The sequence below is a fragment of the Borostomias antarcticus genome, assembly GCF_949987555.1.
Source record: "Borostomias antarcticus genome assembly, chromosome: 16".
Lineage (NCBI taxonomy): Eukaryota > Metazoa > Chordata > Actinopteri > Stomiiformes > Stomiidae > Borostomias > Borostomias antarcticus.
In genome coordinates this window covers 21515760-21539076 of record NC_140249.1, presented here as the reverse complement: position 1 = coordinate 21539076, position 23317 = coordinate 21515760, and the positions used below count along the sequence as shown (strand labels likewise).

General features: G+C 42.6%; 1 protein-coding gene across 1 annotated transcript in view; it reads left to right on the top strand.

The window, feature by feature from the left end:
• Nucleotides 1-621: 621 nt before the first annotated feature.
• znf609a (zinc finger protein 609a) overlaps nt 622-23317 on the top strand; it is a 95616-nt gene continuing 72920 nt past the window's right edge. The window contains exon 1 of the mRNA XM_084451226.1: nt 622-744. The gene's annotated coding sequence lies outside the window, so the exon portion shown is untranslated. The remainder of the gene's footprint in view (nt 745-23317) is intronic.

The window sequence follows — 23317 nt, the reverse complement described above, 5'->3', positions numbered from 1 at the left end:
TATGTAAGTAACAAGGATTCCACTTTATGGTAGCCTAACTCACATCTCATTTCTCCTTGCCAACGTAGGCTATTTGGGGTGGAGAAATGCTTCTCTATTGATTTTCCATGCTGGATCAATGAAAGTATCAATGAAATAATAACTATATTTAACATTTTTCAACCATTTTTAAGCAAAAGAAACAAGTGGGGGGAGATTAAATCACAACTAAATCTGTTACTCCAATCCAAATGCCAGTTCCATATTTTCACAATTTGCTGCTTCGTTCGCTGGCCCCAGTCCACATGGATCCTCCTTCCCTTGGTTTGCAAGAGACTCGTTCTGCTTGTTGGTTACATTGTATCGCTCCCTCAGCACTGAAAGATACAAACAGCCATTAGGATATATTACAGATTCAGCGGAATCAAATCCAGGAATTATACAGTTGTGGAAACAACCGGAATATTGGAGTTTCTATTCAGACTATTGAAGGATGTGATTTATACCCAAACCGGCTTGAAACTGATTCTGAATTGCCTATCGTAACCGGTATTTTTCAATTTTGAACGGGATCTCAACGTGTGATGGCTGCAGTCCAGTGAATTGGTCTCCCCCTTCCCTTGCTGTTGGATTTCTTGGGAGCACGTTGATTGATTTGTCTGTGTAATTTAGCACATATTTGGGCTATTGAAATAATTCACCTCTACTATCGGGATCTATGGAGTGTACATAAGAAACCCGTTGGACTGGGGTTTGCATACGGGGGTAAGTTGATAATTTCAAGTTTACAAGACCTAGCTAGAAGCAAGACATGTATTTTGCACACTTTTTGAAACGCGGGATTGCTAGCCTGTCGCTACTAGCATGTTAGCAGCTGGCTGCAGTGCTAGCAAGCTAACTTGATGGCGCGCTAAACAAAAATAATGGAAATCGAGCCAGCCTGCTAGCTATCCTGCTAGCTTATCCTAGCTAGCAACTACTCATGCTTTGCCATGGTGAAACTCCCCTTTGTCTGAAGACCTGGGGCACATTATATGAGCACAAATCACTTTTGGCGCTCTGTCTTATTTGTTGCCAGCAGTGATATCCAGCCCAGCTAACGTTACCTATCTTAATTTTCTTTCGCCAAATGCACTTAGCTATTAGATGCCCCTCTCTGTAATGTGTGCGTTTATGTTACTAGCCAGAAACACTTTTCAACATGGACTCCGAATCGGACACGAGTGGAGTAGGCAGCAGGCAGTGTAGCTATGAAAGTAGCCAGCTTGCTAAATGGCTTGCCCTTTGAGAGGATGTATGGTTTGTCTGAGATGGCTATTCATGTTTTCATGTGACTACTGGAGTGAGCTGGGTTCACTCTGTAGTGCTGGGCATCATTGCAGTGCTTGCCAGTATTCATAAGCATGCACTGTTGTTAGTAGTGTCAGGCTTTTGTGCAGTACCTCGATGTATTGTGGATTTACTTAACATGTAGCTATACTATCTCAGGTAAGATAGATTAATGGTCTGACGACTGACTGACTAGGGACAGGCGACACACCGTGTCATCAAAGTGCACGAGACATTCGCTCTGCACAGGAAATTATTTGTTATTGGTGGACTTCAAGCGAAGGGGCGTGGTTAAAACACAGAACCTTGATAGCCAGTTAAAACAATCAACTTTTTGACAATATGGCATGCAATTGTAATATTTTGGAAGAAATCAGAAAGCAATGAGGAGTATATTCCTGTAGAGAACTTTAACTGGAAAGTTGGCCATCTATTATCCCCTCAGTGAAGATTTGATTGTCCTGTCAAACAATCACTGAAAAAGTGGGCTATAGCCTATATTCTCCTCAAATAATATCTAGGCCTATGTGTGTGAACAGAATGAAGTTCAACCTAACAAAAACATTGTCTTAATGTTAGAGGTGAAAGTTCCTGAGAGGAGCAGAAAATATATAAGCCTACCCCCCAGGGTGTGTGCCCAATTTTCTCCTAGTTTGGGGACCAGTCACCAAAACCTACATAAGGCTTATGATTTAGATGTAGTATATGATTTAGATGCACTATCATGCCAGGTTGCCAACTATAATACTACATGGGTCTAGAGGCCGCATTGTCTTAAATACATTATCTAGTCGGTGCTTTTCCAAGGACATTGTGTTCATTTCATTAAAGTATTTTCCCCGGTCAGTTCTTATTTGTGTTTTCATAATACATTTTATCTCATTTATCTCCATTTAGACATGTGATCTAATTAAATCACTCAATTGGTGTAACATGAGGCTCCCGATGCCCTCAGGTGATATTAGGATAAAGGCCTGTTAATTCATTCCCATTGACATGCTGCCTCTTGGCAAAGGCCCAAACTAGCCTGGGTTGATGCTAGAATGGATCTTCCGGAGGGAGAAGGGGCGGGAACTCCGCTTCACGTCATCAAATGCTCACAGCGGAATCGTTTGGCAGCGAGGAGGCGCGCGGGTAGTGAGCATTGAGCAATTCCCCTGCTTGCCTGCGAGTCCGCAGGCGTGCGTGCCCGAGCAGGGGTATTGCGATATGTGGAGCGCGCCCACTCAACGCCGTACAAGTAGCTTCACTCCTGGGTCCAATTTTGTAAATCAGCCTGACCCCTGTCCCTGTGTCCATGTCTGACCCATGAGCTGCCTTGTGATGTGATTGGTTGATGTTTAACCGAGTCTCCCTCCTCCGGACGATCCATTCTAGCATCAACCAACTAGCCTCTGGAAGAGCAAGGTTGTTGTCAGAGAAACAAGGAAACAGAAATGTCCCTATTTCACAGAGCATCTGCTGGCCCCCATTCTGAGGGTGAGTCGGGGAGAACGAGCCACTAATGTTTTGGAGTGACAGTAGGTCAAAAGGTGCTGCCTTTTTGTTATCTGAAACCTCCCTGTCAGCTCAGAGTTAAATAGTGTTGACCATAATTCTCTACCCTAAACCCTGCCGTTAAGCCCTAGTCCTGGCCCTAATTCCCTGAATAGCTGGCTCTGAATGAGCCAACAGATTTCTCTATATATTGTTTCCCATTTGGGCCACCTGAGGTAGAGAACTACTTGGAGAATAGCAACCCCAGGCTCTTGTATCTGTGACCCATTAGTCACAGTAAATTGAATTTGAGATGAGGATGATAAATCTATCAGGAAAGACTAGATTTCTGTTGCTGCGCACAAAGATCTTAGGAGAGGACCCCCTGGGAAAAGTGTTGTTTTCACCACAGAACCAAGCAAACGTTGAGTAGACTAAATCTTGCAACTCATTTTCCTTTGACCTCCGAGTATAATACTTTAAAGATTTGAAGGGACTACTTTTCAAGAGTAAATTGCAGGCCTAACCTTGCCACTTCAATAAACCTAAATGTCTCTTCACTGTGTTTTGCAATTGATTCATGTGGCTCTCACAACATTCAAGGCCCATGCTTTGACCTGTGAAATAGCCTAGGTCAACACCGTTTGTGAAGTATTCATTTACAAAGAGCTTAGGCTATATCTGCTATCTGCTGGACTTTCATTAGGATGCTTGTAAGAGTATAGGGCTGACGCTAACAACAGTACAAGTCCTCACCTTGTTATGACTTCAGTAGGCTACATTGCATTGCACACTAATGGATCCAGGGAATTTTAGCCTATTATGTCATTCTCACTATATTATTTAGGCTTCCATTTTAAATGGATTGTTCCATCAGAGGCATTATGGGTAGTCTGGCTATCAAGAAGTTGGAAGTGCAACACACTCCTCGTCTCGTCACTCTATCTTTCAGTGCCAAAACCTTAAAAGGCAGAGAAGTCAATAAAGTGTAAAATGTTGCCAAGGCCTAGACTAAATAACAGACCCTTTTTAGGAGATGATAGGCTATGTTGTGGGGGTATACTGATAGATCGGCAGGTGATCGGAATTGGACGATTTTCAGCTGATCCTCCAAGATCCGTAGCCGGCCGATCCGTCTCACATATCTGGTTCAGTATTGGAAATGCATTTTCTATTTATTTAGGCTATATAAACGTTCTGTTGTAATAAGATGTCAGAAGCATTTTCGCTAATTATCAGCAGAGACTGTCTCACACACACACACACACATCACGTGCAATCGTACAAGAAGACATGCAAGAATCGTCCAAGAAAACGGCAATCGGTGCATCACTACTATGTTGTCAGTTAGGGATGTCACGTTAGCGAACATTTAGCAGCCGATACCAACACCAGTGAAATTCCATGATTCTTGATACCCAATTCGGAAAATTGTAAAAAAAAAATTCCATTATGGGATTCCCATGTAATCTACTTCAAAAACTACTTTATTAAAATCATAATCTTCTGTGTGATACTGTACTGTGAAAGTAATATTGAGACCACAATTATCAGGTAGCCTAGCTCAGTGACTGTAAGAAAACAGGAGGATACACAGGCATTATGCAAAATAAACAGACCTGATGGGCTAAAATGTTTCTTTAATGCTTGACCCAAGACTATCATAAGCTTAGCTATCTATATGTTTTACGTTGGCTGGCTTGTTCTATCTAGCCGACTGAGTTGGCAAAACAAGCTGGCTGGCCAGTTAGCAAATAGCAGTTTATTTTATTAATTTTTCATTTGGGATTTTGTGTTGTGGCCTCAGCCTGCTATTGACAATGCCTATTCTAAGAAAAGCCTTTGAGATGACTCTTAAATATGTGAAAGGCAGATGTGGAATAATCTTGGCTGTCTGTGGTTACTAGACCCATTTGTTTCCGCACTACCTACCTGTGAACCAAGTGATACTCTATCATTTAAATTCCACGTTTGCTGGAATTTAAAGAAAATAATGTGGCCTCTACATTCACATTGTCATAATCTAGCCTAATTGGCTGTTGACTGACCAAGCACTTGTCAGGTCTACATTGCAGTTAATTCATTGGAATATTGCTGAAGAACAATGACTGATGTGGACTTCTGTGTGTTCCATTTCCATAGACGTAGAGAAAAAGACCAAACATATCCGAGAGGGATTAGAGCGGTGCCTCCACATATCCTTGGCATTGAAAATGAAACTGTACTACTGATAGTATTCCTTCATAGAGGATCAGCTGCACTGGAATTATCCACTGGCTGTGCACCAGCCGATGACAAACAAAATAGGATTTATGTGCTCAATGGGACTGCTACTAAATCTTTGAAAGGGTAAGAGTTGAACTAGACTGCAGTAGGCTACTTGAAGCAAGCCACGGAACCACCAGTGGGCTCTGTGTGAATTAGGGCATTAACAGAAAAGTCGACTTGTCGACGTCAGTAGCACAAGTCGACTCCCCTGGGGAGAAGTCGACAAGTCATATTTTTTTCCTCCCCTCTCTCTCTCTCTCTCTCTCTCTCTCTCTCTCTCTCTCTCTCTCTCTTTCTGTACCTGAGAGTCTCAACGCCAGTCTCAACGCCAGACTCATGAGAGTTCTTGCGCTGAGACACTAGGTTAGCTACACTAACTACGTTGCTGCATGCTGCTGATCCCTATGTAGTATGAGGAGTGCGGCGATTCAACTGACAGGGAGAGACTATGCTGGCTAGCCATATCGGAGCTAACAAGACAACTAGCATCTTAAATTACCTTCTGATGATGACAGCGGCGACGTCAGCGGTGTTTGCTACGTTTGCGATACCACATGTGGACAAGTAGTTACGATTGTCTGCTCAGTTCGCACATGTGAAAGCGATAGCGACGTTCGTCAGGTTTGTGTTCTCGGTTAGTAAATCCACACAGGCCATAATTACTCCTCCTTACGTGAGCTAACGTGAGCTACGTGAATGCCGCGACCAATGCGCACATTGCTGACTTACTTCAGGGGGGTATTCCACAAAGCTGGCTAAGTAAGTAAGCCTGACTTCTGCACAAAGTAAAACCCGGAAAGCAATTTTTTTTCTTCAGTCCATGTTCCAGATCTGAAGAGTTTCCAGGTTTTACTCATTGCAAAAGTCAGGCTCACTCAGTTAGCCAGCTTTGTGGAATACTCCCCAGGCCATTATGTTATGGTGTTTTGTTGTTGTTGTTGCTGTATCTATGTAGGCTAGGCTATTCCTCCGCTGTTAAGTGTGATGACATCATCACACGACTTGTCGACTTGACTTTGACTTGATTGATAGATAAGTCAACCTGAAAAAAAATCTGAAGTCGTTAATGCCCTAGTGTGAATGCATTCTTTTTAGATACAAAGCTGGTAAATCATGACATTTGGTTTGCTTGATCTTTCCTGGAACACTACATGTTTCAGAACTGCTTCTTGGGGAGGCTAATGGCTCTTGAGCAGGAGATCTAATGTGTTCATGTGTTTAGCTTTCAGCTATGGTTTATCCTGGGTATTTGGAAGAACACGTTTTTAGGCCGTCTTTTAGATTCAAGGTAGATTTAGAAAAGACGTTTGCACTAGATGCTAAGGCCCAAACACAGGGGAAATCTAGGCCAACTTCCGTTCAAATATGTATTTGAACTAGCCGAAACTCAGGTTGGATATGAAAGAATGAAGAAAGAAATGTCATCAATCTAGAATATGTAGGGGTGGGTCGTATACCCACCTCCCTTGTTCTCTGTAAAGCGCATTGTGTTGCCTCTGGGTATGAAATGCGCTATACAAATAAAGATTTGATTGATTGATTGATTGATCAATGAGATAGGGATGTGCACAGAGTAGTTTATCTGACTATCCAGCTCAGCTTCTGCTAGTCGTTTAGGAAATACTAGTCTGGTAAACCAATTATATATAATTTGATTTAAAAAAAGATCTATAAAAAGATTTAAATAATTAAAGTAACCTCAATCACAGTAGCCTACTCATGCGTAGGGTAGGGTTATTGTCACACTATAGGCTATGGGTTGCACCTTGCAGGTGGGCTATAACCCAAAGCTAGCAGCGTGAATTGGAGTTTTGTCATAGGCCTATATTCCCATTGTTGCAGTCTTTCACAAACCGATGGCTATATTTACACAAATGTTAATGTGGGCACACTTTAGTGGCAAACAGTAGCACCCCTGACCTAGTTTGTTAAACGTATGTTAAACTAGGCTAGAGAGGGAGGGAGAGTGAGTGAGTGAGTGGTTCCAGACAGTCCTTACTACAGCGTTATAGCAGTATAGTAGCGCAGCCATGATCATCATCATAATTCAAACTAATTCATCACAGAGCATGTGAGCTGAGCGGATGGATTTTCAGTGGAGCGCGGAGTGTGTTTTCAAAAAGTCGGAGCAATACTCTTACAATTACTTTTACTCTCACTTATAGCTAACGTTAGCTAGCTCTTTGGCTTTATCGATTTCAGTCCCAGCCACTAGGCTAGGTATAGACATTGTAAGCTGTGTTTTAGATCATTTCGTACTGCATTAGACATTTATGGTATAAATCAGAAGGTTTAATACTAGTCAATGTTAGATTTGGCTACAGCTAGAGATGGCATGTGAAGGTGACTGAGAGCTAATGTTTCTTTCGACTGGAGTGAGGACCTTTGCTGGAATGACCAATATTTCTTTACAAACCAGTATAGCCTTGATAGCCTAAAATGGAATAAATGTCAGTGCATTCAAAATATATTAAAAAAATCGAATTGTATCGTGACCTTAAAATCGAAAATTGGTGATTTGATAATCTCTCGACCAACAATCTTTCGTCGTCTAGGTGGAGACGAATCTTGCGCTATCTGTGTGCTGTTGCGGCAACACAATCATTTATCATACAAGTGGACTTGTGACTCATGGAGGAACCACATAATGATCTTATTTATCCTCCTCAGGGGACTGGTAAGGACGGCCTTTGAATAAATCTGCTCTAAAGACGCTTTGTGTTGAAATCTATTCAAAGTCACAACACAACCACCTTGAGTGGCCTGGAGGGGTTTCAAGGTCCTCTTTATAAATGCATAATGATATGCCTACTACTGCAGTGTAAGTGAGCACAGTACAAAGCACCAGTCTGTAGGTTTGTGTGTTGTTTGCTTTGCCTGTGGTACCTATGTCCTATCTTGAATTATTGAGCTGTGCAGGGATGGAAAAATCGCTGGTAATTCAATAAATTCATGACTGCCCCGGTAGACCTGTCTCAATTCTACAAAGTGCAACACGCTGCCTGAGACTTGGTTATTGTGAATCTTTCAGGGCACAAGCAACCTTGTGTTCTTCTCCGCCTAAGTAATTTAAATGTAGCTGCTTCTAAAAGCTTGTTGTACTGCCTGGCTTCGGTGAAATTAAATGGAAAGTGTTTCTCTGCTCCAGATCATGGCCTCTTGTTGAACCCTGTGTCTGACAGGAGAATGACAGCAGGCCAGGAGACGGGTGTTTGAGAGAGAGAGAGAGAGGTGACACGGTGAGAATGGAACAGCGAGTGATATGCTCTACCTTCCTTTTTACTGCCCAGACCTGTGGCAGTTGCCGCTGACAGGTTCACAGCATTCCATTTGCAGCTTTAGCCCTGCAGTTCCATCAATAATGACCTGCCAGGCTAATGTCACAAATGTTCCGGTTCTCCTGCCCCACTCTACCCGCTGGCCGCATCATTCTGGAAATTTCTGTAAGGGCTGACAGTTCTGTGATGTACATCATCCTGCTCTACTGCAATTTTCACTAGGAGTTGTGAGTTGTTGTGACCTGTTTTTGAGTGACAGACCACTGAACTGTCCCACTCATCTTCAATTGTCCCTTGATGCCAAAGTGTCTGTCTGGTGGAAATGCCATGAAAACATGCTTAAGTATGCTATTGTGCTGTATAGTGACTTGCTCATTGTTTTCCTGGAGACTGCGTGGTACGATTGTAATGGATGTGGCTTATTCATTTAGAAGGCATATTATTGATGACTGATCAAATATCCCCTGCTTTCCCCTCTCTAATGCTCTCCATACTACTGAGCCAGTATGAGGCTATTGTCGTGAGCTTATGCATGAAAGCGTTCTTCAGCGAAACACCCAGAGGAGACCGCTACAGAGATATCAGGCAGACAAATTAATCAATAAGATTGAGTGCCCTTCTCAATGTGAGGTAGCCTAGCTTGTTTACAGTTTAATGTGGAGGGGAGCAAGGAGGAGAATATGTTCCCAGTTAGGATGATTTGGGTCGATTGAACGTAGCTAACCTTTTTTTTTCTGCACTCAGCAAAATTGTTGGAAGAATGCTTAGCATAGGCCTCTAGAGTAGGGGTGCACCGATGGATCGGCAGGTGACTGGAATTGGCCAATTTTCAGCTGATTGGCCAAGATCGGTGACCAGCCAATCTGTCTCATGAATTATATCCAATTCAGTATAGGACATTTATTTTCTATTTATTTATTTAGGCTATATAAATGTTATCTTGCACCTTTTATCTCTCAAACCCCTGTTTCTAACTTGCAATATTGCATTTTCACACACACACAAGCACGTGCAAGGAGTGGACAGAATGACACTCAAAAGTTTGGTTGCCTACTAATACGACATGTTGTTTGATGTAGTTTAGAGTAGGTAATGTTAGGTATTTGCCTGATTCGCCTATGTAACATAACCTCGCGAATGCATACAGCGATTATCCGTTGATGAAATGGTTTCATTTTCATTATTGCGTCTTTTGTGGTTTTTCAAAATAAAACTCGCCTGCTTTCGTATTTTTTTGGGGGGGAAACAAATGCACGTTGTAAATATTGAGGGGTACATATCCCCTGTGTGCTGCAATGGTCAGTCAACAGTGATGGGGTCAGCAGAGGCAGCTCACATCACTTGCATTGCAGTTTTGGAGAAACTTAAGTGATTTAATAGTCAATGTTATATTATGAAAATACAAATGAATTTCAGTTTTCCTTTAAAGAAAAGTTACATGTTTGTGTATTCTGTCAATTATAGTTCTTAGAAAGAACATAAAAAAACGGTATCGGCCAAAACCAGAATCGGCAGGTCAGACTCGGAAATCGGAATTGGCCTAGAAAAGTGCAATCAGTGCATCCCTTTTTGAGAGAGGTCATATTTACTTGACCATAAAATCTATTAAATTCTGAAGACAGAAGAAAGGCTCCCCGGAGTCTGAACAGAATTCAGTATACCTTCGTACTATTGGTCACCACTGTTGGCTAGAGATTGTCCTCAGTGTTTGCCTTCAGATTGGCTTTGTTCCCAGGGTGCTGTAAAAAGAGCTTCCAATAGACCACATTCGATCATGTTCACCCTTTTTGCCAGCTGGCAGTTTGTTTGCTTGGTTACACAGATTAGGACGTGATGTTACAGGGAGGGGATGGATGACCAACGGATAATTTACTACTACAAATTTAAACTGCATTAATGTTCATCAAAAATTGCTTTTTCAATAGAACCATAAAGCTTGATATTATCTTAACCTATATTCAGTCATCATATTAGGTATAGGCCTACTCGTTATTAGTTTAAGGCTGCTTTTGATTGGTCAGTAGGGCTGGCTCGAGCAGTTTGAGTATTCCACTATTCGTTTGGTACATTGGTATTCGGAGCTCAATTCAGTATACGGAGCTTTGTTTTTTTTGTCCCGATACTCCAAACCGATACCAACGTTACACTGAGTGACTCGCGAAAGTGCAACTGAACAGAAGCGGATTTCGTGCTTGTGTTTTCTACCTAATAACACGCTCTGTGGGACTCTGGTTAGGGCTATCAACAGAAACATTTTCACCTCCCCTCAGCTCGGGTCCTGCCACATACACACACATGCGTGATTGTGTGGCAGCACCAGAGCGGAGGAGAGACGGAGGCAAAAATGCTTCTGTTAATAGCCCTAACCTAGCTACTAGCTTGCTATTTAGCTAGCATATATGATTTTTCCTTTGTGAACGTGACACAGGAACATTGGTGGGGCGTGAGTTGGAGCAAGCACAGCACGGACTAGGATGACGTAGACTACATTTGGTAGCCACAGCCAAAAAACATTTTTTAAAGCCATTGATTTTGGTAGCCTACTGTCAGCCTCTAGTTTATTGTGGTATAAAATAGATTTTTATAAAACCAAATTGGACGTTGTTTTCAAGACTTTATGGATGTAGCCAGGACGTGAAAATAAAACCTCCTTGTCAGAACGTGAAACCTAAACTTGGGCAAACTAACACAGTCACAAGCCATGTTAAAATAAACCCGCACATGATTTAATCATGAAAAAATACTCTGCTAGTAAGCTAAACAATCCAGCAAACGTACAATCTACAAGTAGTAGGAGGCAAAAGTTGCACCAAGGAATGACTGGTGCATTGCTCAGCTTGTCACCGAGACTATGCAATGCTGCCACCTAGGGGTTGAATGCAATAGTATTTGGTATTCGTTCGTTCACACACCAAGGAGTATTTGAAGCCTGTAAAATGGTATTCGGGACAGCCGTACTTTTCCATTATGGATGTCAGTGTCTAGGATTTTTTCAGGGGTGGTGGTACGCCCCCCGAAATAACTAGTGTTGTCGCGGGGCGGGCATGTCACGGATACATGGTGTCGACAGTGTCATCATATATGTGCACAGTAAGGCATTTGCTAGCATAGATATCCATGTTTGTTACATTGGTGCATTTCTGTACACTGCAGCTCATAAGCTGGGATGAAACGAGTGCTTGGGTAAATAAATATCAACAATATTTATTTACAACAAACAATACAATATTAACAATATTTATTTACAACACATAAAAACATTTCTAGAAAAAAATACATTCCCTGCAGAAAATGTGTGAAAAATGCATTGCTGAAAATGCATGGCCTAAATGGGAAAAATGTGAACTAATTAACTTTATTAGACCACAACACATAGCTAATGTTAGCCTAGGCCAACATAATTACTAACATCAGAAGACATAAACTAAACTGTGGTTACATTACTTATGTAGCTAGCTACAGCAACAGAAAATATATTTTCATTTCATCATTTTTCCCAGTCATAAAATGTCTGCTAGCCGCGATGCTAATTTTCGCTATCCCATTTTTTACTTTTTGGGTCTTTTAGGAGGGGCGGGCCACCCCTCCAAGGCAATGATAGGGGAAACACTGGATGTAGCTAGAGTATGTCCCTGCTAAGCCTCTCTGTTTGCAGACTTTTAATATACTGCCACAATTTAAGAGAATTATAGATTAAATTAAACATTAATCACTCATTTGATATTTTGATAATTCACTTAGGCCTGTATCCAAAAACTGTGATTTACTGTGTATGTGCTTGACTGAACACCAACCCTACTGTTGGTTAATCCCCGGTTGCCATGAGGGAGTGCTTTCAGAGCAAACAGCAGCAGCACGCAGCAGAGCTCAGTCTGTCCTCTCCCTCCCCCTACTCTCGGTCCTTCCTCTCTCCCCTCCCCCACACACACACAGCAGAGAGCCCGGCTGCCTGGCTCAGTGGACAGAACTGCGAGGCATGAGGGACCTGTTAGCGAGCAGCTTGGTAGGCTGTCAGGCGGCAGTGGAAACACCATTGAGCCCTCTTTGCTCTCTGAGGCTGGGTTTATTTCGAACCTAGGCCTAGTCAGTTTTCTTTCTCTCCCTAGCTTACCCCTTATCAATGAGAGAGGAGAAATTTATAATAGTTGTACACAAACTGAAGCTCCTCAGTAGAGATGTAACAGAACAAAAATTTCACATCACAATTATAGTATCATTATAGTATAGTGTATATATAGTATAAATTATCACGGTCATCAGTATCGTGGTATTGTTAAAATGTGCTGAAGATGTTGGAAAACTACTGATATACACTAAAATCTTTTCAAGTATTTTTTTAGTGAAAACCACTTGCTAACTTTGGTTGATGCTAGACAGCATTTACAGTGAGTTTTTCGAAGCGTGAATATCAAATACGCTTTCAGTGATCATTTTATTTATTATTTTACACCAGTTATTGTTACATCCCTACTCCTCAGACAGCATACGCCTAGCAACAAATAAAAACTTACCAGTACAACCCTATATCATCGACTGAGGTGCTGCCATTTTTCTTTTATATCTAGCCCCATGTTTCAGAATTTCTCATTACATTTACATTAGTCATTTAGCTGACACTTTTATCCAAAGCAACTTACAATAATTGCATTAAACGTATGTATGTAACGTATGTATTACTACTTGCCAGAACTCACAAATGCATCTCCTTTCTAAACCAAGTGACTAAGAGCATAATCTAGTGTTGAAGGCAAAGTGCAAGAATAGCAAACTAAAAATATAATAGGTGCTCAAGAGTGAGGATCTGGTGGTAGTACTTCTTGAAGAGGTGAGATTTGACCCTGCGTCGAAAGATGGGCAGCGACTCTGCTGTCCTGACGTCAGTGGGCAGTTCATTCTACCACTGCGGGGCCATTCTACCACTGTGGCCAGGGGCCACAGAGAAGAGCCCTGACTGTGTCGACAACCGCAGGGGCCTCGGAGTGACGGGGCAACTCAGACCAGTCACTAGACATGTAGCCTACGCCTAGTTTCCACACTACGGCGTTTTCCAACCGAAAACTGACCCTTTTGTATATGCTGTTTACCCACTTTTAGTTTGAAAACTCTGGTCGGGTCTTATCAGTCACAATGTTTTCTTCCCTGATTCGCCACACCCCTAGTACTTCCGGAAGAAAACAAGCGACATCAGTCGAAGAAAATAAATCTCTAGTCTTACTGTTCGTCTTTGCTGTTCTTCCTCTGTAGTATTTTCTGCAACTAAGCAACCAACCACAGAGTAGACAATCTGCTTCCTGTTTACACTGGCACGCACGCATGTGCCCAGTGTACGTGAATGGTTACATGATATGCATTTTCAGGTGTGTTGGTACTTGGTATGGACACAGATTATTTCTAAAATGGTCCTAAAACAGCTGTGTGGGCGGAGATCATCAAAAATATATTAGTGTGGATGTAGTGTGTGAGTTCACTCCTGAGCTGTAGGCTTGTATGAATGACAAAGGCCTAGGCCTATACGCCCCATTGCTTGTTATTATCAAATCAAATCAAACGTTATTTATATAGCACATTTACTACACAGAGGCAACACAATGCGCTTTACAGAGCAATGGGAGGGTGGGCATAGGTCCCACCCCTACATATTCCATTATCACCTCAGTCATTTAGACCTTTTGCAGTACATAGTTACCATACCATATTCATTCCATAAATGGTCAGACAAAGGCTCTCCAATTAGTGCATGAGGGATTATTAGTCTGTCAGAATTATACAAATATCATAGTTTCAGACCAACTGAGCCAGACTTAATTGAGGTAGTTTATCAGGGTGTCAGCTTGGCTTATCCCACACATGACTTTTTCCTGCCATTTAAATATATCTACTCTGCAACATTGCTATTATGGAAACGTCTTTTTCTGCAGATTAGCCTATATGTACAAAGGATTGGCTCAACTCATTCACGGCAACAGTTTTTTTCCCTCCCCCTGGTGAATTCCCTGTGGGGAAGGCAATTACATGCTTCCTCTGAACTAGGTCACGGTGCAGCAAGGGTGGAGTGGCTGGAACAATGCACAGTGGGAGGCCACCAACCCATCACTGTTCTTCCTGTTTGTGTGCATTCTATCTCCCCCTTTTATAACCCCGACAATTGCCACTTTCATTGATTTGTCCAGTATCTGGTGACTGGTGGAAACACAATATCTCTCTTTGACATTTTACATGTTTGGCCACCCATTGAATGTTATTTGCTAGCAGTGATTTGCCAAGATGAGATGAACCAAATCGATCCATGGGCTAGATTGTTCTTGCAGTATTGCAATAGAAAAATGAAAATGGGAGAATTGGGGCTAAAGGCTTTCACAGGTTTTCAGTCAGTAATGCACAATGTGTACAAATTTAAACCTGAAGTAAAACCTCACCATCGGTAGCGGACAGCGAAGCAGCCCACGACACCTTTAGAGCGGCGTCCCCCAGGGATCTGTCCTGGCCCCCCTCCTTAACATCTACACCTACGACCTGCTCTTCAGTCTCCAGGAAGTATAGTACCTTGCGCTGGTGTACTCTGTTGGAGACTGGCAGGCCGTAAAGGAGACCTTGAGCCAGGACATGCAGACACTAGCGGCATACCTCCGGAAATGGAGATTGAAGCTCAGCGAGGCAAAGACGGTGTCTGTGGTCTTCCACCTTAACAACAAGGAAGCCAAACGTGAGCTCTGAGTGCACATCGATACACTTTCCCTGGATTTAAAATCTGTTTTGTGTGACAAATGCAAAAATATACTTTTATTTTCCCAGTTAGGAAACTATCTTGGACACCAACAAAAGGTTACCAATGCCTCAGATTGCGTGCGATTTGCTAGCGGGAATGAGGGGGGCCATCTCTGCTTTTGATATCCCCACTTCTGGTCATTAATTTTTATTGCTGGGGGGCGGGGCTTGAATTGCATTCCTTTGCGAGTGGCAAGTGTTTTTATTCCTCCACGCAATGTCATACAACCTCAGGCGATGATAAATAGGACTGCATGTCTTTTTACCCCCACAAGCTCATAAAATAAATCCTGGTCACACATACAGTGGAGGGGCTCATTTGGGGGAATTAGCCGTTGGATTGTTATGCTTAAATTAAATTATGCTAGCCAGCTAGTTCCCAACCCTCCCCGCTAGCCTACAGAGAACCAGTTGAAGTGGTGAGTGTATGGTTGGAACAATGGGACGTCGGAGCAATAGGATGTCGGACCAGTGTTTCATTTTTCATTTTGAGTGGTCGAATTTGTCTGGCGCGTGGGGCGCATGGGTGGGGAGAAAATAAGCTTTTGATTTCGATCATCGAAATTGAACGCCCATTTCGATCAATTTTCAATTTCGATTCGAAATCGTGACACCTATTGTGTAGTATTTAGGGTTGTCAGGGTTGTCTGTGTTACCACTATATTCACTGAGCCATTACTTTAACACCGTCCACCGTTGTTTTCCTCTTCCACTGCCATTTTACCTATTTAGTTAATTTTCATATGTCAGCGCTAGGGCTGGGTATCGATTCGAATTGAAAGAATTGATTCGATTCCGATTCGATTCAATTTCGATTCGGTTAGTGTTACTAAAACCTTTCTTTTTTTTGTTGCTGTAACCATAATGACATGACTGCCAAGTTATGCAACACAATACTAGGGCTGGGTATCGATACTGATTTCCAAAAATGAATGAATGAATGAATCATTGAATGAATGAATGAACTATTCATTCCTTCATTTATTAATTAATTCATTAAATAAAAGATTGATTTTGGGATTCACGAATCGAATCTGAATCATTTGATTCAGAATCGATTCAGAATTGATTAATCTTTTCCTCTTTTTTTTTTTTCCCAGCCCTAATCAGCGCACACTCATCAAACTCAAACAGTAGTGTCTGATCTGCCCTTCGGTGTGCGCACGCAGAACAGAGCGGAGTCTAGAGGAATCAGATTTCAGTTTACATTCACGTGAAGAGATTAGGGAGAGGGGAGGGGGAGGTTTTGGGTAATAACCTCTCGTTGGCTAGCTAGCTTAGCTAATATTCTATTCTAGCAGCGTTACATTAATAATAACACTGATTTGTGGAGGCAATTTTGCATTGTATGCCTCCACAGCTTGCCTGCAAATGCGCAATCAGAGTAAGGTAAGAATAAAATAAACATTACACTCGGTCCTGTGCTTCTTTATGATCAGAAATTGTTTATTACCATGTCGTTATTCAACATACTATGAATTTGCTTCGGGCATGGTGCGTATTCCTAGTAGGCTATGTTGAAGAACTGTATGGCAGCAAACAAATTCTAAAGAATTACAGGACCAAGTATAATGTTTATATCTTACCTTACTCTGATCGCGCATTTGCCGGCAAGCCGCGGAGGCATACAACACCAAATTTAAATAGGCTACACAACAGTGCTGTTCAACGTAAGGCAAAGGTCTAATGTTAAAAATGAAAGTAAGGGCTCCTTATTGTAGGCTAGACAGTGTGACCGATAACACCGGTGTTGTCATGAGTTTATTAGTTAGTGAGAAAAAAATCCACACTGTGACATCCCTAGTACTATTTCAATAAGTCTTGATTTTGCTCACTCCACTGATGTCAGAAAAGGTTGCCCAGACCAGAATCCAAAAGCTGGCTTCTGATTCAGCTGATGGAGAGTATTCCCACATAGAGCGTGGTCAGTTGGGTTAGTGCTGTTGAACTGTAGTTCATGCCATCACAGCTACCATGGAGGAGCTGAGTGCATTTGTTTCACCCCTACAATCAAAGCTGCAGCAATTAACTCCTAATCAGGTTGCTGTTATTTCTTATTTGCTCAATTTACCCCACCTACATTGAATGAGGTTAAATGTGTAAATGCCTTAGGTCATTAGACTAAAATGCACAAATTCTGACAATACCATTTTCAGCTGATGACTCATTTTTGAACCAATCTCATTGTCCAGTTAGGCTGTGAGGCGTAATATGTTCTACTGATACAAGTCAAAGCTCATTAGTGATTGATCCACTGAGCTGAAATTGAGACAGTCAAGAATTAACTGTAACAAAACCAGACAGAAATGTGCTGATTCCTCAAAAGCCCTTCAAAACCGTTTATGCTGAGCACTGAGCTGCGAATCGAGAACTTGGAGGATGAGAATAGAATGGAGCCCTAGTTTCCAAGACAAAAGCCTTATTATGCTGTCTGTTTTCCCAAGGTTTTTCTTCACACCTTGGTCCATTGCACAATGAGTACCAAATAAACAAACCCGCATAAATGATGGATGGCAAGGTAAAGTAGCTTACACTTTTGTTGTTGAGGTTCATGTCACCTTGCATACTAAATTGGCCTCTCAGTCTTGGAGACCGTTTTTGATTTACCTTGAAAGCCCGCCTTGAGGAGGCCTGCCACCCAGCTGAGCAAGCTTCTAATGGTGGTACTGACCTTTTCCTCTCACATTTTGTGAAAGCAGCTCATGCTGGGATAATGTGGTGTTGAGAAGGCTGAGACTGGCTGTGATTTTCACCAACTGCTCTGCCCTAGTTCTGGTGAGACCTCAAATGCACGGACTGCTGCTTCAGCAGCCCCTTGAACAAGCCTCTTGCACTGAAGCAGAACTGTGCTTATGTCAAGATGCAGCTGTTACTTTACACACTTGACGTGACAATATGACACTTAACTGGAAGTGTACAGTAGGAGGAGCAATGTTAAATGCATGCATCCCCAATAACCTAATCCTTGGTTGAAGAATGGTCGGCCTAATACTCTGAGTGAGGCATAACTCGTGCTTTAGCTTCCTTATTTTAACAACGTAAAAGATTAAGATCAGGGGCTGTTTTCCCAAAGGGGTTAGAGAATGAGTCCTCCCTAACTAGCGCTAAAAATTCCTAGCTAAGTTTTGCCTAAAAAGCAATTCAAGTAGCCGCTCAGACTAGGGATGCTCCTATCTGGAATTTGGGGTCCGATACCGATCACCGATTATTTTCCTCAAGATCATCCAATACTGATACTGATTTATAAAAAATAAAATGAAATATTTGCAGTTCCAAACCTCCACTGGCATTAACATCAGCACAAAAACTATGTCAGGAGCTTAATTTCCATAGCAGCTGCATGCAAGCCTTACATCACCAAGAGCAATGCCAAGCATTGGATGGAGTGGTGTAAAGCACACTGCCACTGGACTCTGGAGCAGTGGAAACGTGTTCTGTGGAGTGATGAATCACGCTTCTCTATCTGGCAGAGTCTGGGTCTGGCAAATGTCAGGAGAATGTTACCTGACTGACTGCATTGTGCCAACTGTAAAGTTTGTTGGAGGAGGGATAGTGGTCTTGGGTTGTTTTTCTGGGGTTGCCCCAGGCCCCTTAGTTCCAGTGAAGGGAAATGTTAATGCATCAGCTTAACCAAGACATTTTGGACAATTCTATGCTTCCAACTTTGTGGGAACAGTTTGGGGAAGGCCCTATTCTGTTCCAGCATGACGGTGTCCCAGTGCACAAAGCAAAGTCCATAACGGCATGGTTGGGTGAGGTTGGTGTGGAAGAACTTGACTGGCCCGCACAGAGCCCTGACCTCAACCCCATCGAACACCTTTGGGATGAACTAGAATGGAGATTGCGAACTAGGCCCTCTGGTCCAACATCAGTGTCTGACCTCAAAAATGCTCTCCTGGATGAATGGGTAATACCCACAGATAGACTCCAAAATATTATAGAAAGCCTTCCCAGAAGAGTGGAAGCTATTATAGCTGCAAAGGGGGGGGGACCACATTAATGCCTATGAATCTAGAATGGGATGTCATAAAAGCTCCTGTAGGTGTAATGTGTAGGTGGCCCAATACTCTTGTCCATATAGTGCATGTTATAGAGTAGAAGGGCTGCTAGCCTATGGGTTTATATGGTCAATATGGTACAAACCCTGCTCCAGATGAGAAAATATTGTTCATCCAGTTGTGCTTCTACAGGTCTTTGAGTATAGCTGCATTCAAAGCTCATGCTCTCATGCTTTCAAACTAACGTTGTGAGCCTTGATGAGACCAAAAGGGAAGTTTTTAAAACAATGACGAGAAGTGCTTGGAATGGGTTCATTCAGCAGGGAGGCTCGCTGGATTAATGAGTGCCGTATGGCCTCAGACATGGGCCTGCATGTTCTCCTGTGTCATATGGTCATGGAAAGATTGGCTGTGGTGATGCTGGGTATGGAGACAGCTGGCTCTAATTTCCATGCCTCCCATGTGCATGTTTGAAAACCACCATCCTCATAAGCAGACGTAAAGGCTCAACAGAAAATATTGGGTAGCCAAGTGTTTTTTTTTTTTTTTTTTAGAATGATGTACATGTATGCTTTCCCAGTAAATCACAGGTAAAATATTGTGAAATTGTCAATTTAAAAGTTCAGGGATATCAACAAAGCCTCTTCCTTGTCCTGTCCTGAACCTTGGGCCAATAGTTGCACAGGGAGATTCAATACACGGTTTCAACACTTTCTAATAGTTGACTATGAACCTTGCATCAATAACATGCAATCAAGACAGGCAGTAGTTAGTTGCTGTTTTATGCTGATTTTCAGTGCCAGAACTTTAACTAGAAACCGCCCCTGAACTTGACTCTCTGTCCTGGGTGTGACCCAAATGCCAAGCTTTTCCAGTGCGATCCAGCCAAGTGGAACTGTGCACGCCCCTCCTACGGCAACAGCTGGCGTGTGGGGGATGGGAGCCTAGTTATTAAAGGTGATTTATTGAATTACGGTCATTTGGAAATCAGCAGAGGCCTAAACTGGTCCTCTAGGACCTGTGCCGCTGCTCTTGACTTCATTTAAGTGTTTAATTGATCAATAATGTGTGCCAAGAAAACAGAGCCTAGTGATTTAGAGAGCTGGGGCTAGAGATGAACTGCAGAGAGGGCTGCAGACTAGTGGATTTGTGAGAGAAGCCAGGCTTAGTGGATCTATAGGAGTTCTTGGCTCCCCCTTTGTCTTGACTCTTACACTCCTAATTGTATGTATCAGAGTGTAAAAGGCTTCTCTTATAGAACTGCTATTTGTTACTCAGTTTAAAGGTGGAAATACATCAAGCCTATAGTTGGGCCGAGTGTTCCCGACAAAAGTCAACCTGAGAAGTAGCTCAGAAGTGCGTACACCCCCTCCCCCCAAAAAAAACATGTCAGAAGAAGGCCAAAATACACTAAGCTGAGAGTCCTCCTCAGATGAGAGGATGTCATGATTAGAGTTGGGACCGATCCGATCCAGACGTGGTTCACGGATCGGGTATCGGCCTGACGTCGCTGATCCACGTACCGATCCAGATGAAGTGAAAGGGCTCCGGTATTCATTCAATCATAGGCTACAATTCACATTCTCCTCAGACCAGCGTCTAGTTCACCAAACTAGCCTACCTTTCAGACCATTTGCTTATGTTTGCAAACATTTGGTGTGAAAACAAATGCGATGCTGAAAAAAGTGTAAAATAGTTTGCAAAGAATTTTCACGAGTGAATGTCAAAGTCTCGAGTTGGATCCACTGCTCGAGTTGGTTATACTCGACGGTGGAGGAGGATTTCCACCAGCAAATGTGCCTGTTTGGCAATATTTTGGATTTAAACCCAATGCTAATAGGGAACCTAACATTAATGAGGCAATCTGTAAACTAGAGCCATTTCTCGATCTCCTTACTCTTGTCGTGTCATAGTGAAAAATGGCACCGTTGCTCTCTGCTGAGGCTGTGTGAGGAGTGAGTGACAGGAGAGCAGAGCCTTATATATATATATATATATATTTTTTTTTTTTTAATTTTTTTTGGGGGGGGGGGATGGGGGGTGCACAATCGAGGTTCAACAAAATAAGATCGATTACGTCAAAAAAAATTGCGGTTTGGCAATTATGTAATAATTGTAACAGGCCTAATATGGAGAGTGGTAGCTCATCCCACGTTAGGTCATACCTAACAGGACAGAAAGTGGCTAGTAAGTCTACTCACTGGGTTCATTCAGGTCAGTCATAAGGTAGCAGTCAGTTGACCTATTGCTCGTGGAGTCTCGTTTCTTTTTTCCTCTGCGGCACGGAGGAGGTCCTATTGCAACCCGGTATCACAGCTAAATGTGTAATAGTCAAGTAGAGTCACTGGTGTGAAACGGCTCAGTATCATGTTTAAACCATGCTTAAACATACAATACACGTTTAAAAACATGTAATAGACCCGTCGCTTAAACGTTTAATAGAGCCGTTTTACAATGCATGTCAGGGCTCGCCTGGAAGCTCGCAGGCGAATTGCTTTTATTCTATATATGTGATAATAGAAACGGCTCCATTACACGTTTAAGCAATGGGACATCCAGGGGTCGAAATTAACTTTTTAGCTCACTAGCCAAATGTCTGAGAGAAGAAAAATTCTACCCGCCAAACCTTTTGTTTAACCAGCCAAAGAATAAAAATGTATAGAAACAGCCTTTTTTTGTGGCATATCATACAGTATATTTATTCAGCGTAATAACACATTGTGGTGCGTGGTTAATGAAAACAGTGGTCAGATCAGATTGTAAGCAAAAAATAATTTTATTTTGTATTGATAACATCAACAAAGTAATGTGCAAGGTGCAGCAACATTACATGCTTATGTACATTCGAATTATGGTCCCCACCCCCAAACCTTAGTTGTCCTCACTAGACTCCTCGCTTCCCCCCCCCCTCCATCTTATTTTTGTCCATGAAGTCTGATCTGCTCCTTATGGGCTCCTGGTGCCACAGCTCCACAGCACAGGTGGGGTTGTAGCCCTGTATGCTTGGAGAAGACGGCTGAACCAGTAGTAGGATTGAGAGGGTTTTGGAGAAGACCGCTGAACCAGTAGTAGGTCTGAGAGGGTTTTGGAGAAGACAGTTGAACCAGTAGAAGGTCTGAGAGGGTTTTGGAGAAGACAGCTGAACCAGTAGTAGGTCTGAGAGGGTTTTGGAGAAGACCGCTGAACCAGTAGTAGGTCTGAGAGGGTTTTGGAGAAGACAGCTGAACCAGTAGTAGGTCTGAGAGGGTTTTGGAGAAGACGACTGAACCAGTAGTAGGTCTGAGAGGGTTTCGGATAGTAGCCTAGAGCGCCAGTCTATCTTCACCTGCTTCATTACATTGAAACCCTGCTCACACTCCGCTGTGGAGGCAGGCAGGATCAGCACCAGATCTACCAAAGCCAGAATGTCTGGGCATGAGGACTGAACACTTCTGTAGATGTCACACCAGTTGGTATTCTTGAGAGTCTGTGGCTCCTGATAGAGGTTGGTCTTTAGGATGGTCCACTGGTCAGGGATCAGATCACTATCCACCCCGGTGTCATTCAGCGTAGGCTTTAAGTGGTCCACTAGGGTGTCCACTTCAGTGTCACCAAATTCTGAAACAAAACATAATATTTCCTACATTACAGCTTCACAGTTATTATTGAAATCTATAAAATCATGACCATGTAGTAGAGACCGGAGTGGCCTGTCATACGAAGTTTAATACTAAACAAACCTGCAGCTGCTTCTCTTGACTCTGGCCAATTCCTTGGTGGCACACAGGACCCCTACATTTGCACCCTGGAACCTGTTCTTCATGCTCTCTACAAGCCCCTCTGTCAGGGTTGCTTGTGAGGTGGCGACAGTCTTGTTGTCACCCCCTGATAACAGTTGCTCTTTGTGGCCTTCATCATGGGACCATCTCTGTGGTGGTAAAAGATTAACTTTAACCATCTTAAAATAGTAGCATCTTTTCATTTCAGTATTACACATACCATTCTTACTCCCCTTGTCTTTTTGACATAATCATTTCTCTTATTAAATTTTATCTTAACATGACCTAAGACAAGTGACATTTCACAAAACATACCTTGTTTTGTACTTCAGTATACAGCTTGAGTAGCAGACAAGGAGCTGTAGGCCTCTGCAATGGTGACAATTGACCTTAGCAGACAGGCGGAGAGGCTGCTCATCAGGTCCAGAAGCCTCACCAATGTGCTCCTTGATGGGTCGCTGAGGAA